Source organism: Melanerpes formicivorus, unplaced genomic scaffold, assembly GCF_026170545.1.
Source record: "Melanerpes formicivorus ecotype bairdi unplaced genomic scaffold, bMelFor1.0.p_v2 SCAF_27, whole genome shotgun sequence".
In the NCBI taxonomy this organism is placed as follows: domain Eukaryota; kingdom Metazoa; phylum Chordata; class Aves; order Piciformes; family Picidae; genus Melanerpes; species Melanerpes formicivorus.
This window is the reverse complement of record NW_027142379.1, coordinates 7,754,623-7,760,594: the sequence shown is the minus strand read 5'-3', so window position 1 is coordinate 7,760,594 and position 5,972 is coordinate 7,754,623.

The window sequence follows — 5,972 nt, the reverse complement described above, 5'->3', positions numbered from 1 at the left end:
CCCTTCCCTTCCCTTCCCTTCCCTTCCCTTCCCTTCCCTTCCCTTCCCTTCCCTTCCCTTCCCTTCCCTTCCCTTCCCTTCCCTTCCCTTCCCTTCCCTTCCCTTCCCTTCCCTTCCCTTCCCTTCCCTTCCCTTCCCTTCCCTTCCCTTCCCTTCCCTTCCCTTCCCTTCCCTTCCCTTCCCTTCCCTTCCCTTCCCTTCCCTTCCCTTCCCTTCCCTTCCCTTCCCATTCTTCACCCTCAGAAAAGTGAATGTTTGAGTTGCTACACAAAGGCTGTGGTGAACCACAGAACGAAAGGGTCATGAAGGAGAACAAGACCACAGCAGAGAGCAGATACAATGCAAGACTAAAGGAGATGGGGAAAGGTTTGCTCCTGACAATACACTTCAAAACTTGGGAAAAAAACTTGGAGATTCCTGAATGTGTCCAAGCAGTAAATTGCTCCTCTGCAGTCAGCAAGTATCTGTGAAACCAGCTGGCAAAGCATTTGACTCCCCTCTAGCCCTAGTCCTCCTGAAGGATGGCAGCCTGTTGCTGGTAGCAGCAACTGCTGGAGACAGGTGAAGTCCATCTGGTAGCTCCACTTCTACTTTTTGCCTGTGTTGATGTCAGTGTAGAATTTCCCTTTTATTTTCATTTGCTTCTTAAAAGCTTGAGACAATGACTTAAAAAGATCATTCTGTCTGCCAGCTGGTACTCAACATTTGGCAAACTCTAAGAATGAACTATTTTAACCAAGATTTGTTGTGCCTACATCTTGATGATGTAATAAAAGACTATTTCCCCCCCTCTGTTTTTCTGGAAGTAAAACCAACCCACAAACATGAAAGAACCCAAACCAAGCCAAGAACTGAGGCTGTGGTTTCCCCCCACACACACCTGTTTGTTTCTCTTCTCTACTCTTCCTCATAAATTCTAAGCCACAGAGCCAACTTCTGTTTTACCAGAGAGCTGGAAAGGACACTGAGTTCCTACCAGCTGAGTGATGACTGAGGAGATCATTTTGCTGTTTGCCAGCTGATGAGCAACTGCATACATATGATGCAGCCGAGTACCATTGGGGGGACCATAATTGGCTACTGCAGAGGCTGTTTCCTTTCTACTGGTGGTTAGAGGGCTGAAGACTGAGCCAGCAGCACCACAGGAGGAAGGCTCAGAGAGCACAGGCATGTATGGGGTGTGAGGAGATGTGCAGGGACAGAGGGCACTTTGTGTGAAAGGACAGAGGGCTAGTGTCACTTGGCCTGCTGGCCATGGATTAGCTCATTCCCACAGCATGCTGTCCCTGGTGCCACTTTAGGAAAAGTCTTCCTTGGCTGTAAATTTTGTTCTTGCCCTGCTCACCTGCTGCAGAAGATGGAAGGTAAAGTCCAACCCAGAGTGCCAAGCATCCAACATCATGGGAACCTGCATTCTGGTCTTTATCCCTTTGTTTGGGATGCTGCAGGAGATGTTGCCTCCTCCAGCTTTATTAGGATGGAAGGAAGGGCTGAAGCTGGAGATTTCTGTGCTGGAGTTGTTCCTGCCATATTCTTGAACCACAGGTAATTAAACAGGTTGTTGACATGGCATGGTTTGCTTAGTTGTTTAGGTATCTGCTAATGTTCTCCACTCCTTTTTGATATTTTACCAAACTCAAATGGTGGCTTTAGCAAGCTCTGAGAGGCTGTTTGGGAGTTATTTTCAGCAGCTCTTGTATGACAGACAAATGAGAAGCTTCCAAGAAATAGAAGACTCTTCCTCATGTGGTCTGTTAGTTGTTTGCATCAGCTTTATGTGCAGATTCAATGCCTCTTAATTACCTAAAAAATCTTCCTTGTATAATGCTAAATGGGGTTTTGTTATTTTAAACCTGTATGACTTAATGACATTCTAAAAGCTCTGCATGAGCTCTGCTTGTGCTCTGGGAAAAGTGTTCTACATTACCATAGGGTCTGTGCTTCATCTCAGGAAGTTGGGCTGCCTGTATTTTGTCTTCTCAGCTCAGCTTTGACTGCAGTATGCAAACCAATTAAATTAAAGGAGAAAATATAGAGAAGAAGTGGAAGAGGAGAGACAGTAATATGGACCAAGATCACATTTCCTCTTTCTCTTTCTGTAATGCAATTAAATTACTGATGTCTGTGGAGATTCACTGACACCTTCCCATAATGTGATTGATTTTATTCCCTCCCCCCCCCACTCCACCTTGGCTTCTTTCTTCCTGTATAAAGCTATTTTCTCTCTCACCAGTTATTGGGAAATGTTATTATCCAGCGAGGGCTAATTGAGACTAATTAGCCATTGGGCAGCATGCACTCACATAATCAAGCAGAAGAGGGCAGTAAATCAAAAGCAGTGTGATTGCTAAAACCCAGCTCAGAGAAAGAATCCCCATCCCCAAAACCTGGAGCTGAACAATACAGGAAGAAATGAATAATGTATGCCTTCTTTTTTCCCCCCTTTTTTTAATGCAGAAATTTTGCTTCTTTCTCTCTCTCTCTTTTTTTCCCCCCCTTGCAAGTTTAATTGTGGTTTGGAGACCATCCAAATCATACAGACCCTTTTCATTCTGCTGTTGTAGCCCGTGACTAGTTTCCAATGCAATGTGTTTGGCGCCAAGGCTGTTATAGTACAAGAGGAGCCAAACCTGGAGCAACTGTTCAAGGCTTGACAGCTCTTGCCAACGGGGACACAATGAGGCCGGGTGTGAATGTCTTTGTTGCCATTTAAATGATTAATGGAGTTCTGTAAAATCAAAATGGGTGAAGTCTTGTCCCTTTTCGCTTATTGCAAGTACCACCAGCGGCAGGAGGTTACACCCAGTATTCAGCCCTGGTTATAAGCACAGAGACGAAGGCTTTGAAGTTGTTACTCTAGGAGAAAAACCTTAGTGGTTTGAGTCCTGTTCCCATCCCCTGCTCCTTTGCTGTCAGCATGTCTCTTCTCAGAATCTTGTCTTCTACACCAGTTCTGAGAGATCCTCGCTCTGGTAATGTCCACATGAAGCCTTTTACTGCTTGCAGAGCTCAAATGTTCCCAAATGGAAAGTAGTTTCCAAAGCTGAAATATTATGCTGTGAAAGAAATTTCTTTTAGAGTTCTTTCCAGTAAAACAATTGAAACCAAACGAGTCTCTGTAAGAAACTTCTCCCAAAACATCACAGTTTCACAAGAGTTTTGCTGTATTACAGAATCACAGAATCACCAAGGTTGGAAGAGACCTCAAAGATCATCAAGTCCAACCTGGCACCACAGACCTCATGACTAAACCATGGCACCCAGTGCCACTTCCAATCCCCTCTTGAACACCTCCAGGGGTGGTGATTCCACCACCTCCCTGGGCAGCACATTCCAACAGCTAACAACTCTCTCTGGGAAGAACTTTCTCCTCAGCTCCAGCCTAAACTTTCCCTGGTGCAGCTTGAGACTGTGTCCTCTTGTTCTGGTGCTGCTTGCCTGGGAGAAGAGACCAACCCCCTCCTGGCTACAACCTCCCTTCAGGTAGTTGTAGAGAGCAATAAGGACTCCTCCAAGCCTCCTCCGAGCCTCCTCTTCTCCAGGCTAAACAACCCCAGCTCCCTCAGCCTCTCCTCACAGGGCTGTGCTCAAGGCTTCTCCTCAGCCTTGTTGCCCTTCTCTGGACACATTCAAGTGTCTCAATGTCCTTCTTAAACTGAAGGTTCCAGAACTGGACACAGTGCTCAAGGTGTGGCCTAACCAGTTCCGAGTACAGGGGCACAAAGACTTCCCTGCTCCTGCTGGCCACACTATTCTTGATGCAGGCCAGGATGCCATTGGCCTTCTTGGCCACCTGGGCACACTGCTGGCTCATGTTTAGGCAGCTCTCAATCAGCACCCCCAGGTCCCTTTCTGTTTGGCAGCTCTCCAGCCACTCTGTCCCCAGCCTGTAGCACTGCATGGGGTTGTTGTGGGTCCCTTGTGAGCATTTTGCTTTCTGCTACATCTAAACTAAAAATCAATATGTTTTTATTTTCTTTTTGAGTGAAAAGGAGGTTAAAGTCCTCTTTCACACTTATTTAAACTCCTAGCCTTTTTGAAGTATTTCAGCCTCTGTAGTTTTAAAACATATCTCAAATGCAGCAGCAAACTGCCACAGGCTGTCTTCCCCTGTATCCATGCAATTCCTTCTTTCTGAAAAGCAAAGCAAATTGATTCCAGGGTAAAACCCTGCCCCTGACAGGCTGGCTTCAGCATTGCATTGCTCTCCTGCTCTAATAGCATAACTCCCACGGAATTAGTGGCGTTACAAGCCCTGCAATGCCTGAGATCAGAAGCTCCTTGTGCTTACCTACTTCACAAACAAAGCAGCACTGAAACTCTAAGGGAGGGAGGGGTGGTGCCTGGGTTTTGATTTGAGGTTTTGTTTTCTTTTCTTCTAACTTGTGCGCCATTAAGGAGAAACTATAAAGGAGGGAGAATGAATTCACAAAAGATTAGGATTAGGCATGGAATTTAAAGGACTTTACTGCAAAATGTAAGCTGCTTTAGTAGCCCACAACCTGAATAAAACCAAAGGGTAGATTGGAAGTTTAAATCAGAGTTAAGCTGACACTAGCCATGCATCTTCACTGCTCAGAAACCTTGCATTTGAGGCCAACAAGTCCAAAACTTTGCTTTAAAGCTGTCAGGTCCAGAATTCTTCACAGGTGGATTCTTTATTTATCTATTTGTCCTTGGCAATAGTAATACATGAATCATCAAATCTATAGACCTCAAACCAGGTCCTGTATCCCTGCAAAAATAACTCCTTGCTTGCTCATATCAAGTTAACTTGGTCCCCAGGCTGGGGTGAGGAAGGCATCTTGCCTCCTGCCCTGCAGGCAGGAATGGCTGTGGGATATGTGCTGCCTGCACCTGTAAAGTGTGAGCACAAATTTGCTTTCCAGGATGGGCTTTCTAGGGATGCATTCTAGGATGTATCCGTGGAGAAGAGGAGGCTCAGGGGAGACCTTATTGCTGTCTACAACTACCTGAAGGGAGGTTGTAGCCAGGAGGGGGTTGGGCTCTTCTCCCAAGCAACCAGCACCAGAACAAGAGGACACAGTCTCAAGCTGCACCAGGGGAAGTTTAGCCTCGAGGTGAGGAGAATGTTCTTCCTAGAGACAGTTGTTAGCTGTTGGAATGTGCTGCCCAGGGAGGTGGTGGAGTCACCATCCCTGGAGGTGTTCAAGAGGGGATTGGATGTGGCACTTGGTGCCATGGTTTAGTAGTCATGAGATCTGTGGTGACAGGTTGGACTTGATGATCTTTGAGGTCTCTTCCAACCTTGGTGAGTCTGTGATTCTGTAATATGGAGGCTATGAAAAATTAATGGGGGAAAGAAACACACAAGAAAACAAAAATATCAACATGTTTATTTTAGAAATTATCAACAGTTTTTACTGTTGCTCTGCCTCTAGATTTTTCACAAATCAGTCTATGTCCTGCAAACCTATGCTGGGAAGGAAAAAAACACCCTAATTACACCTGTACAGTTACTGCTACGTAATTAACAATGGTTTACAGAATGGACAGGCTGACAGAAGGGTCATGGGACCCTCGGTCCCTTATTTCTTCTGGGTCATTTCTTCTGGGTCTGAATCAGGGTAACTTTGCCCTTCCATCTGAACCACCAAAGGCAGCAAGCTCAGCACACAGAATTAGAGAGGCTACAGTCTTTTTTTTTCCCAGGACCCGCTTTTAAAAAGCAATCAGACCAGCTTTCTGTGTGCAAAGGGGCAGAGAAGCATCTGTTGAACTGCTGACCCCATGTTAGCACACAGCAGTGTCCCAGCAATCGCAGTTTTGCATTGACTGCAAGTCTAGCTCATGGGTGGGTGACAAGGGCTGCATCACTTAAATAATCACTTAAATAACACTTAAAATAACTTAAATAAAATAACTTAAATAACTTAATCACTTAAACAACCCCTGGAATGGGTTGTCCAGGGAGGTGGTTGAGTCCCCATTCCTGGAGGTGTTTAAGACCA